Source organism: Rattus norvegicus, chromosome 1 (assembly GCF_036323735.1).
Source record: "Rattus norvegicus strain BN/NHsdMcwi chromosome 1, GRCr8, whole genome shotgun sequence".
Classification (NCBI taxonomy): domain Eukaryota; kingdom Metazoa; phylum Chordata; class Mammalia; order Rodentia; family Muridae; genus Rattus; species Rattus norvegicus.
The window spans coordinates 201,654,143-201,667,322 of NC_086019.1; positions in this window are offsets into that span (position 1 = coordinate 201,654,143).

Consider the following 13,180-nt stretch of genomic DNA (forward strand, 5'->3'; position numbering starts at 1 on the left):
AAGAAAAGCAGCGATGAGAGAATGCCAAATTGATCAAGATCCCTTCCCTATAGGCTGTGAATGAAGTCTTGTCAGCTCAATGCAGTTTGACTTTCTGCTGATCTCTCAGAGAGTCGAATCTACAGATAAGTAATTAAGTGTCTGGAATCCTGGACAGCTTCAGGAGCAGCTCCATTTTGAGCCTGCGCACTTTTCTTTACAAGATGCTTGAGCCAAGTCCAGAATCATTTCCCCACAACCTTAGCCCGTGAACTGGGTACAGCAGTAGGTATGTGTAGAAAGGTGTAGTTTGGATTGGAGATGTAGCTCAGTGGTAGCCCAGGGTAGATCCCCAGTGCTGTAGAAGATGGCTTTTAGCTCAGATGATATTTCCCAAACGCTAGTCATTTCAGAACTGACTGCAAGATGCGTCTTAGACTTCTCCTGTTAAATGACTCAGACGTTTGTTGTTGATAGTTTAAGACAGAGTCTCATTCTATAGCTCTATCTGGCCAGGACCTCTCAGTGTAGATCCTCCTGTCCCTACCTCCTCATGCTGATTTTCCATCAAACTTGGTTCATCTTAGCCACTTTGAGGTGCACAGTAGTTAACCACACAGTGCAGGCAAATATAACTTCTCCCCATCTCCAAAATAACTCATCTTCCCCAGTTAAAGATGTCCCTGTTAAAACTGACTCCTGTTCCTACCCATCTTTCCACTGTCTTTGTAAGCCTGTGCCTGTCTACTTGGTTTGAAGCAGGGCCTTAAAAAAAAAAATAAAAAAGATAATGCCAGTCAGTGGTGGAGCACACCTTTAATCTCAGAACTTGGAGGCAGAAGCAGATGGATCTCTGGCTGATACAGATGCCATGGAGAAATATTGCTTACTAGCTTGCTCGGCCTGCTTTCTTATAGCACCCAGAACCACCTGCCCAGGGATGACACCACACAGTGGGCTGGCCCCTTCCCCATGGATCACTAATTTAGAAAATGCCCAGCAGGCTTGCCTATAGCCTGATCTTTTCTTCTTCTTCTTCTTCTTCTTCTTCTTCTTCTTCTTCTTCTTCTTCTTCTTCTTCTTCTTCTTCTTCTTCTTCTCCTTCTCCTTCTCCTTCTCCTTCTCCTTCTCCTTCTCCTTCTCCTTCTCCTTCTCCTTCTCCTTCCTTCTCCTTCTCCTTCTCCTTCTCCTTCTCCTTCTCCTTCTCCTTCTCCTTCTCCTTCTCCTTCTCCTTCTCCTTCTCCTTCTCCTTCTCCTTCTCCTTCTTCTTCTTCTTCTTCTCCTCTTTTTCTTTTTTCTTTTTTTCAGAGCTGGGGACTGAACCCAGGGCCTTGCGCTTGCTAGGCAAGCGCTCTACCACTGAGCTAAATCCCCAACCCCCTATAGCCTGATCTTAAAAAGCATTTTCTGAGACTCCTCTGGGATCACTTTAGATGTGTCAAGTAGACATAAAATTAGCCAGCACACCAAGGTCTTTGCTCTTAATGTAAATCTTATGTTTGGGAATCTATTTATTTATTTTATGTATTAACTTACTTACTTACTTACTTACTTATTGTTGTATGTGTGTTGTGACTGTGAACTCAAGTGGATAAGTTTCTCCACAAATGTGTGAAGGTCAGAGGAGGGACAGCTTCCAGTAGTCAGTTCCCTATTTCAACCATGGGTTCTGGAGATCCAATTCAGGTCATCAGACTTGGACAGCAACTACTTTTACCAATGAGCTGTCTTGCTGATTGTGTGTGTGTGTGTGTGTGTGTGTATGTGTGTGTGTGTGTTTGTGCATACTTAAAGTCCCAGTTCTCTCTCTCTCTCTCTCTCTCTCTCTCTCTCTCTGTGTGTGTGTGTGTGTGTGTGTGTGTGTGTGTGTGTGTGTGTGTAGTGGCTGCATATTTATAGCCCCATATTTATAGAACCCTTCAAATTCCAGTGACTTTTGGACAAAGAGCTGCCGTTTCAGCCCTTCCCTCTGAGAGATGACAGATGACACCTACAGTGTCTGCTAGTGAGGAGTCTAGCTTGCAGTAGGTGTTTAATAATGTTCCTGCTTTCCTTGTTTCAGCTCTTCAGATGCTAGTCTAAGGATGCTCTACCTTTGATGCTCACAGTTGCTTGCGATATGGAGGTGACATTATCTTTTCTTAGGATGCCTCCCTTCTTTATACTGTGCCTGATCCTTTCATTCTCCAGGCCTTAACTGAAGGTCCCTTCCTCAGAGGAGTTCTGACTACCTGACCTAAAGTCCTGGTCCTCTGCCTGACCCCATCTCAGCTCTCTGACACTGATCACTGTACAGTAGTTTTCTTTTTTCTTTTTTTTTTTTTCCACGTGGAGAGGTTTAATGAGAGAAGAAGAGGAGAGGAGAGGAAAGGCCGGCCATGAGCACGTGGAGGGAAGGGGTGGGGGTAGAGAGAAAGGACAGGGAAGAGAGGAAGAGCAGGGAAGAGAAGAGAACAAAGAGAGCTACAGTTGTTTTCTTGTTCAATGTTTGAGGTCCCATGTCCTTGACCGCACACCACAAACAGATCATTCCCACTGACCAGGGCCAGGTATACAGTGGGCACTCAGGAATGGACTCTCCCAACTGCAAGCTTCGTTTCTTACTTTACCATCTGTGACTTCACTATATCCCCACGAGACATTTCAGGACTGTCCTCATGTTTAGATCAAAACGACAACAAAACAAAACAAACAAAACCAGCCATGGTGACTACACATGTGGTGACCAGAAGTGGAGGTTGGGGGCAGGGTCAGCAATCCAAGGTCATCGTGAGTCTGAGACAAGCCTGCTGGGATTCAGGAGACTTTAAAGGAAAGGAAGAAGGAGTAAGGAGGGAAAAAGAAGTTGAGGCACAGAGGTGCCCAAATCTGCAAAAAAGATCAAGTAACACGCCTGATTGTAAGCTAGACCCTTTTTACTTCCCGCTTCTCTGTGGACTTCTGGTCTGCATGTCAAAAACAAGTGGATTTGAGAAAACTTAAAATAACTTCATTTTCCTCCTTTGTCCCTGAAGCCCAGCTGGAGTGCCAGGGTGGCAGTGGCTACTGAGAGCTTTCATCTCTGACTCTGGTGGGTCCTTGCTGCCCTGCTCCCTGCCCCTCACTCACAAACCTGGGGTTAGCCAGCACTTCAGGGACCAGGAAGGAGCCCTTTGTGTGCCAGGGTCCACTTTACTCCTCTATTGGCCCTATCAATATGGCCTGTTCTCTGTGCCATAAGCACCCATGTAGCACAGATACTGCTGGAGTATTAAATGAGAAGACCTGGCACACCCCAGCTGGTCTCCATCACCATATCTTAAATGGCTGGGATGCACACTGGTGACCTCATACTCTGTGCTCATCTCTAGCCTAACCTTTGGCTCTGTTCTCTCCCCTCAGACAGGACAGTCATTCCATCCGAGAGTGTTAGTTAGATCGGAAGCTGCCCTTCTTCCTAAACTTGTGCTGAGGAAGGACACAGCTTTCTTCCTATGCCATTGTAAATCAGTTTTTTCCCCCCAGACAGTGTCTCACACTGCAGCTTATGGTAATCCTCCTGCCTCAGCCTCTCAAGTGTTAAACCTCTAGCAGTGAACCTTCAGTTTTGGCTTCAGTGCTAGTTTGACTTCCAATTGTTGTAATAAAACACTATCACCAAAATTAATTTGGGGAGGAAAGAGTTGATTTCATCTTACAACTCCCTAGGAAGCCAGGGCAGGTTTTCAAGGCAAGAACCTGGAAGCAGGAACTGAAGCAGAGACTGCGGTGGAATATTGCTTCCTGGCTTGTTCTCCACGGCTCCCTCAGCCCATTTTGTGATACAGCATAGGGTCACCTGTCCAGTAGTGGCACTGTTGACAGTTGGCTGGGTGCTCCTATATCGATCTTTAATGAGGAAAATGTCCCTATACTTTTGCCTACAGACCAGTCCGATGGAGATTGCTCACCCGAGGCCCCCTCTTCCCAGATTGTGTCAAGCTGACAAAAAAACACCAGCGACACAGCTTCTAAACTACTTCCGCCTCCGGTGAGACTTCAAATCCTACACATAGTCCTCATGACCAGGAAGACTTCCTTTTTGGATCTTTTTTTTTTTTTTTTTTTTTTTTTTTCCGGAGCTGGGGACCGAACCCAGGGCCTTGCGCTTCCTAGGCAAGCGCTCTACCGCTGAGCTAAATCCCCAACCCCCAGGAAGACTTCCTAATGGCAAACCTCAGGATAATAAACAGCCCGTGGTGCTTCCACTTTTCTGTAGACCTTTGTGAGTTTAGCTACTTCCTAAAAGATTTTCTGTCTCTGCAAATATGCTTGACAAAGCGACTTCAACATATCAGATTTAACGTTTGAGAAAATACATTACAGATAACAATGCACACTGGAGCTGTAGAAGAGTGTACTCTGTGTGTTGGGTGTATCCATTCTACAGTATCACAGTAGACACTGACTGCACACAGAAGGACAGCCTTCCACAGCCTGTCATCTTGTGTTTTCGTCACAGGTGCTGTCAATACATAAGAATATTAATCAGTCACAAATGTGTCTTCCAAAATCATGGCTTCATATTTGAGTGGAACGCATTAATTATATCCCATTTTTGACCTAGCCTTGCCTTTAATCACCGGGTGGCATTTGTCAAATGCCACATGCCCCTGCACTTTCTGGGTTATACTTTTGTTTCGGGAATAGATGGGAACTTTAACACAAGGTTTTATATTTTGTCCTAAATTTTTTTACTTGCAAGGATACGCAGTCACATTAGTTATGTCAGATAATCCATTTTGGGCATGCATTTTCATATAAATTATGGGGTATTTTTGCCTTTCGGCTCTCTCACATAAGAAAGGGAAATCTCCAGCATGTGGAAATATGACTGATGCTATGTTCGCATGTGGGTTGGAAATAATAAGGATTATAAATGACTCACTAGGTATAGAAAATAAGGGGAGAAGACTTATTGAGGAGAAGTAAAGAGCTTGCTCTCTTTATGCACAGCTGAGAGAAGGCACCATGAAAGATATATTGCTTTTCACCTTCCTTTTATTTCTAAGGGAGTTTTTATTAACCCCTTTTTATCAATCAAAATAAATTGATTGCTGGAGAATGCAATATTTCCTGACTGTTTAAAATTATAAAACAAAATCAAAGACATGCAAGGCCACATTCCACATCTCTGGTAACTAAGAGATCAACCTTTCCTGGAGAGATTGTTAAATAATGTTAAAGATTACAAGCATCTTTCAAAACAGAGCATTCATTTAGGTAGAAGGCTGGGCCTCAAGATTGTCTGGGACTCCCACCTCTCCCAGCTGTGCTGGTGACCAGGTATGCCAGACATTGTTAGTTAATATTTATATTCCGTCGTAAAAGAACATATTTCTGTAGGGTAAATACAGTTATACCCAATAATAATGGCTCTGTATAAGGAATGATGGTCTAATAATCCAATTCTCGAGGAGAGGAAACTGGGTGACGAGGGACACATCTGTGACTCACTACCCCAAGAGGGGGTCTGGTCATTTGTAATGTCACTTGTACAGTGATTTACAGAGGGGAGAAATCAGAAAATAAAGATTTCCATCAAATTGGTGAGAAGATTTCTTTTGATCTCCACTTGTCTAAGTAGATGGTCAGAGAATTTGGGACAATAGGAATAAAACCTGGGGCAGGAGAGCTGGCTCAGGGCTAGGAACCTATACTGCTCTCGCAGAGGACCTGAGTTCAGTCCCCAGCATCTGCTTCAAATGCATTACAACTAAAACTCCAGCTCCAGGGAACTCTGATGCCTTTGGCCTCTGAGGGCACTGCACATGTGTGCACACACCCACATACATATGCATATACCCACACACGTACAAATGATTTAAAAATTGGTTGTTAAAAACTCTGGCTATTCTTCCAGGGGGCCTAGTTTTGATTCCTAGCATCCATATAGAAGCTCTGTAATCCTCTGTAACTCCAATCCTAGACAGTCTGACTCTCTCTTCTGAGGGCACCAAGCAGAGATAATGAAGCACAAGCAGTACATGCAAGAAAGACACCCGTACACAAAATACAAATTTAACCCCCACCCCAAACTGGTTACTATTTAAAATTAGATACAAACTTGCAAGGCCGAGGGTATAGCTTGGTGGTAGAGCGCTTGCTTTTGCACACACAAGGCTCTAGGTTCAATCCCCAGCATTACATAAAAAATAAAACAAAACGAAACCTAGCTTAGAAGATGGGACCAGACACAGCTCTGGTGTGAAAGAGAGGAGTTGAGTAACAGGCTCCTGAAACCCCTCGAGGCTTTAGGCAGCTCTGTGCCTCTTGCTATTCACTGCTAGGGCAATTGCTGCTTCTTCAAAGGCAGACTTCTTATGATGGACTTGGTACCCAGAGGAATAGTCACTGACCTGACTCTATACAGTTGACCAGACAGCAGAGTAGACTTGGCAGAACAGGGCTGGGCACTGCTCTTTCCCTCAGCTTCATGAAGGAAAAGACCACCCATCTGGGGGCCCTCCCCGCCTGTCTCTAAGCCTAGAAAGGTAAATAGTGGCTAAACAAAAACCTGTTCCTGAGCAAGTAATGGGCCGTGCCTCCCACTCAGGTGCCTCTCAGAACCCCTGTGAGTGTGTAATTGTTAGGAAGTGAGCAACTTCATCTTGAGATTGTAAGAAAATTACATAGCAATTCATTTATTTAGATACACTCCCGGCTATTGGAGACTGTGCGTCCTTTTTAAAAAAGAGTTATTATCTTAATTATGTGCATATGTGTGTGTGTGGGGGGTGCTATATGCACGTGAATGCATGTGCCCAGAGGTCAGATATATTAAATTCCCTGGAGCTAGAGTTACAGGCTGTTCTAAGTCTCCTGATGTGGGTTACTGGGAATTGAACCCAGGTCCTCTGGAGGAGCATTGTGTGCTCTTAACCAGTGAGCCATCTGCCTAGCCCCACTGGTGGTTTGCCTTCGTGTATATCTGTGAACATGCCAGACCTCCTGGAATTGGAGCTATAGATAGTTGTGATCTGTCATGTGGGTACTGAGAATTGAACCCAGGTCCTCTGGAAGAGCAGCCAGTGATCTTAAACTGCTGAGTGATCTCTCTAAGGACTCTGAATTCTTTTTTTTTTTTTAAAGATTTATTTATTTATAAGTATGCTGTAGCTGTCTTCAGACACACCAGAAGAGGGCATCAGATCTCATTACAGATGGTTGTGAACCGCCATGTGGCTGCTGGGATTTGAACTCAGGACCTCTGGAAGAGCAGTCAGTGCTCTTAAACACAGCCATCTTTCCAGCCCAGGACTCTGCATTCTTAAAATTCCAATCTCCTCCCTTCCTCTCTTGCTGGGTTCTGTGAGTTTCCCATATTTTTTTGTAGTTTAGACTGGCTTCAAATTCGCTTAAGTAATGGAGGCTGACCTTGAATTCCTGATCAGGCTTCCTCCTCCTGAGTGGGATCCCAAGGGTTGGATACCACACACAACTTTTTCTTCTCATCAAAAAGAAAAATGATTTGTATGTTTATGTGTGTGAGTGTTTTGCCAGCATGGATGTACGCATTTGCAGTATGTGGGAGCCTGGCACCTGAGGAGGCCAGAAGGCACCGGATATCCTAGAACTGGAGTTATGGACAATTGTAAGCCGCCATAGGAATGCTGGGGAATGCATGCAGATCCTCTGAAAGAGTAGCAGGAGGTCTTAACCACTCTTAGGTCTCTCCAGCCCCAAGTTGATTTTTGTTTGTTTTTGTTTTTGAGAAAAGGCCTCATGTTACCCACCCTGGTCTCAAACTGCTGATCCTCTTGCCTCCCACCTGACAGCTGCCATCACAGGCCTGGGTTATCTTGCCTGAAGCTTGTTTTCATATCCTCGAAGAAGGAACTCTGTCAGTGAAGTTTTATAGAACAAAACCACAGAAAACATCCTGGCTGTTTAAGTCCAGGGTGGGGCTCCAGTCTGGAGAGCTTCCCATGGGAATGCAGGTCCAAACACCTCCTGCTTGCCCAGGTCATCTGATGACACTGCTTCCAAACTTCCTTCAGTCAATGCTGCCCTGCTGCCGAGGCCATGGAGTTGCATGAGGAGTGCTAAGGATGACACATTCCTGCCCGATCTGCCCAGCAGACTCTAGGGAGCTCAGGATGGATAAAAATTCAGATGACAGTAATGAATAGTAGCAAAGGATCAATCACTATTCCTTGGGCCTGGTGGCACAAACCTGAAATGCTAGGTACCTAGGAGGCAGAGGCAGGAGGATTAAGGGTTCAGTGCCACCCTGGGCTATTTGGGAAGGCCTATCTCACAGGGTAAAACAGCTGGATTTTAGCTGTGGTAGGGTGTTTGCCTAGGATGCTGAAGCTCTGGATTCTAGCCCTAGGATTGGGGGTTGGGGAGAAGAATCCACCCCCCCCAAAAAAAAACCAAGAACAAGAAGTCCTTATTTCTTTTCTTGCACCCTAGAGAAATTTCTCTTGTTTATTAGAGAGGAAGCTCTTGTGATGGTAGTGGATGTTTGAGGAATGTGGCAATGATGACTGAGGTCATCGGCTTAGTTCAGTCTCAGCGGATCTGATTTCTATGCTAGGATGGTGTCTGCTACAGAAGAATCAGTCAATGACTGATTGGTTGGCCTCTGTCTACAGAGTGCCCATACAGTGAGTTGGAGAGAGAGAGAGAGAAAGGGAGAGAGAGAGAGAGAGAGAGAGAGAGAGAGAGAGAGAGAGAGTGTGTTCCTCACAATATCTACTTTGAATCCTTCTGCTAGCAGGACTGGGCAGGAGTTGGGTCTCCTTTGGCTGCTCCGGGAATCTACTCAGGGAGATGGTATCTCTGAACGCACACAGCAAGCGAGAGTTTTGTTGTCTTAGGGTTTACTGCTGTGCACAGACACCATGACCAAAGCGAGTCTTACAAAGGACAACATTTCATTGGGGATGGCTTACAGGTTCAGAGGTTCAGTCCATTATCATCAGGGCAGGAACATGGCAGCATCCAGGCAGGTGAGATCTAGAAGCTGCTGAGAGTTCTACATCTTCATCTGAAGGCTGCTGGCAGAACACTGGCTTCCAGACAGCTAGGATGAGGGTCTTAAAGCCCACACCCACAGAAGCACACCTACTCCAACAAGGCCACACCTACTTCAAAAGGGCCACACTTTCTTTTTTTTTTTAATATTTATTTATTTATTTTATGTATACGACGAGTACACTGCAGCTGTCTTCAGACACACCAGAAGAGGGCATCAGATCTCATTACAGATGGTCGTAAGCCACCATGTGGTTGCTGGGAATTGAACTCAGGACCTCGGGAAGAGCAGTCGGTGCTCTTAACCACTGAGCCATCTCTCCAGCCCAGGGCCACACTTTCTAATAGTGCCATTCCGTGGGCCATATACAAACCATTACACTTGTGTATTCAAGTAGCTGACCAGAACCCTGCATCTGGAAGGTTCTGGCAGAAATGTGAACTCTTTGAGCCACTAGCCTGAGTCTGGCTGGCTAGTGCTTCTTAGCTTTGTAAGGAATTACTTCTAGCTCCACAGGCTGTGTTAGTTTGTGTTTTGCTGTTAGGATAAATATCTGAGGGGGGGGGGGAAATCCAAGCAGGGAAGATTTATTATTTTCTCTTGGTTTCAGAGGTTGGAGTTTGTGGTCCACTAGGGCCATTGCTGTGAGGACTTCCGTGAGGGAGTGCATCATGGTGGGGGCGGGGGCAAGGCAGAGCTTTGCAGCTCACTTTGTAGCAGCCAGGAATCAGAGAGCGGCAAAGAAGGACCAGGAATAGAGGATGTCTTTTCAGGGCACGTGCCCATTGAACACTCCCACTTCTAGGCCCAGCCTCTCCGTGCATCATATTTGGAATCCGTGAAGGGGTTATTCCAGCCAATTTTCAAAGCCCATCAGCAGGCAACCAAGTCTCCAACAACGCAGCTTTTGGGAAACTCCTGATTCAAACCACTATACACGCTATTGCCTGTGACAAGGGTGGGCTCACCTATGTCCTTGTTTCTTAGAAAAGGAACAAAAATTACAGCTGCCACACACCTTTAGTTCCAGAACTTAGGAAGCTGAAGCAGGCAGAGGCAAGCAGATCTCTGTGAGTTCGAGACCAGCCCAGTCTACGTAGTGCGTTCCAAGACAGTCAGGACTATATGGTGAGATCCTGTCTGAGAAGAGAAAGAAACAAGACTTACAAATAAGAACAGAACATTAATGTTCAGTGGACTAGGGGAATAAATGCATCTGTGTACACTGTTTATATGTAAAGCACTTTGACTCAGAAAAGACAGGATGCACGGCTGCAAGCTTAGGCTGTGCAGTATCCTGAGCCGTATGTCTGGGGTGGTCCCTTGGGCATGGACCCCTGGAAAGTAGCTTTGCACATGGAAATGTGTGTGCCAGTGATTGTGCGAGGAGTTCTTCCTTTTCTCACCCTTTCCATCTCTGTGCTGGCAGTGCTTTCAAATATGCAGTCCAGATGTGGTGGCATTCGTAAGATCTCAAGTACTTAGCTGACTGGAATGGGAAGGGTCGGGGAAGGTATTAAAACCTCGTAGGTCAAGAAAAAAAGCAGGAAGTACCACAAGCATGGACAGAGCCTTGGAGGTGTTTGTGTTAATCCTTCCTGGGCCTCTTAGGTTGACGAGAGAATCCACTCAACAAAGACACTCTTCAGTCTCGGGTGGAGGCTGATGTCACCTGCAGCTTGGAAGCCGGCTCTACACCACACAGTTCCTTCTGGGCCAGGGTAGAGAGAGGATATGGGTGATTCAGGCTGAGGATGGAAGACTTGTAGACCCATTAAATGGTTTTAACTGAAGACTTCGGGGACAGGGCGGGGTGGGGGGCGGGAACTGCAGCAGCTGGGTTAAGTATGCTGAGCTGCATTCTCACTGACGGACTCTTCCTGAGTTGGCCTTTTGGGATCTGATCATTCAACCCCGTCCAGCCCCAGTGTTCAGCACGAGCTCCTGGTGGAGGATATGCCCGCTCATTCAGCCCGTCTTACCTACTTCGGGGAAGCCAGATTATGCGGAGCCCGTCAGACAGCACCTGCTCCTGAGAAGAAATGGAACACGTTTTATTGGCACAGCCAAGATGAAGTATGTCTTGAAATCTGTTTTACAAATAAACTCGCACATAAATTGTCCATTCTCAGCTTGGAAACCTGCTTTTTTTTGTTGTTGTTGTTCACATTCGAGGAGCTGTCAGAGGTCCCTAATAAACACTGAGCCTTATTTAGTTTACTGGATATGTAATTCTTCTTTTCTTTGGAAATAATTATTTTTCAAGCAAGTGCAGCAGAAATATAACCAATAAACATCTAGCGATGACAGCATAAACAACCTTTATAGCAGGCCCATACATCGAGCACTCCAATAAAAGCCCCTATGCCGAGAAGGGAGCGGCGAAATTGGCTGTCTTGTCCCCAGACAGAGCTCCTCCTCCTGAGAATCCAGAGACTGCTCACAGCTACTTTCCACATCTGTGCTACAGAAGTGTCTATCGGCGTGGCAGGCAGACTGTCTAGCCGCCAGAATGGCCGTGGGGTAAGGAGGAGGAGTCTGGCCTCACGGCTGGGCAATGTACAACGAATATACCTACATGGTTTGGTGACACCTGCCTCTCCGGGTCCATTGTGGGGTAAAATTCCCCATAGGACTCCAGAGGGGCCATATGAGGACCCCAGCCTTTGGCCACGCTCACTGTCAGTTCAGGCCAGATGTCACACAAGGTCTGGACGGCTATACCTATGTGTGGAACAAGAATAGCCTCTCTAGAAGACTCCCACCTCAGGATTCTGCTCATGGCTGGGTCAACCTGATCCTCACCTTTCCAGGACTCTGGGAGAGGGAGATTTCTTCAGGCCTTTCCCAGCTAAGAGCTCAGGCTGCCTCTCACTGTGCCCAAACTGGTGGGCAGCATCCGGCTGGGGTGGGGGAGAAAAGATCCTGCTGGGCCAAGTGGGCTCCAGGCTTCTCCTGGGGAGCTGTGTGTTGCAAGTCCCCAGCAGACTTGCAGGGCTCATTGGGGCTCATTTATGCTTTTATGGTAGCTCACAAGATGTTATCGCAGCTTGAGAACTGAAATTAAAATATGTATCCTTCAGGTGCAAATCCTGTACTAACAGCTTTACCGCTGCTCAGCGGGGGGCTCCATTAATCTCGCACCAGTGAAATTCCTAAGGAAATTAATTCCCTCCAGTTGGGGTTATTCTCAACTGGTCTTTGGGGGGGCGGAGTAATTGGAATTTAAGAGTCTCTCTTAAAAGAAGGGAAACCTTGGCCATTTTACTTGAGCGGCAGCCCTTTTCAGTGCCATAGTTTCTCTTCCCCCCCAACTCCCCCTTTATGCTTGTTGATTCTCTAGGTAGGGTTTACAGATTTCTACCCATGGGATGGGTATGGTCCTTGACATGGTCCTTGAATGGTTTGTTCGTGGCCTCGCAGTCCTGGCACTGGGCACGCTGAGTAAGATTTGACCATAGGAACGCAGGACAAATCATTAAAAGCTGGTGGTTAAAATACTGCACTAACAACAGTAACTAAAAAGAGCTTGGCTGTTCAGGAGCAGTAAATATCAGCTGTCACTGTCTAACCCAGCAAAGCCCTGCACCCCTGCAAGTTTATAACACAGTTGAAGGCTGAGTGACAACTAAGTGGGTAAGGTGCTCAAAGCTTGCCTCAAGCATGAGGGCCTAAATTCTATGCCCAGAACTCACTTGAAAAAAGCTGGCTATGGGGTCGGGGATTTAGCTCAGTGGTAGAGCATTTGCCTAGCAAGCGCAAGGCCCTGGGTTCGGTCCCCAGCTCCGAAAAAAAGAAAAAAAGAAAAAAAAAAGAAAAGAAGAAGAAGAAGAAGAAGAAGAAGAGAGAAGAAGAAGAAGAAGAAGAAGAAGAAGAAGAAGAAGAAGAAGAAGAAGAAGAAGAAGAAGAAGAAGAAGAAGAAAAAAGCTGGCTGTGGTGGCCCACTTATAATCCCAGTGCTGGGGAGACAGACATTCAGATCCTTGGAGTTCACTGTCTAGTCAGCCTAGCAGCCTTCTTAGAGAGTTCAAGTCAGTGAGGCTTTGTCTCAGAAACTAAGGTGGATAGCTCCTGAGGACCAGCAGAAAAGGTTGTCCCCTGGTCTTTACAAGAACATGCACACGCATGTCACACAGACAGACAGACAGACAGACAGACAGACACACACACACACACACACACACACACACACAGAGGAGT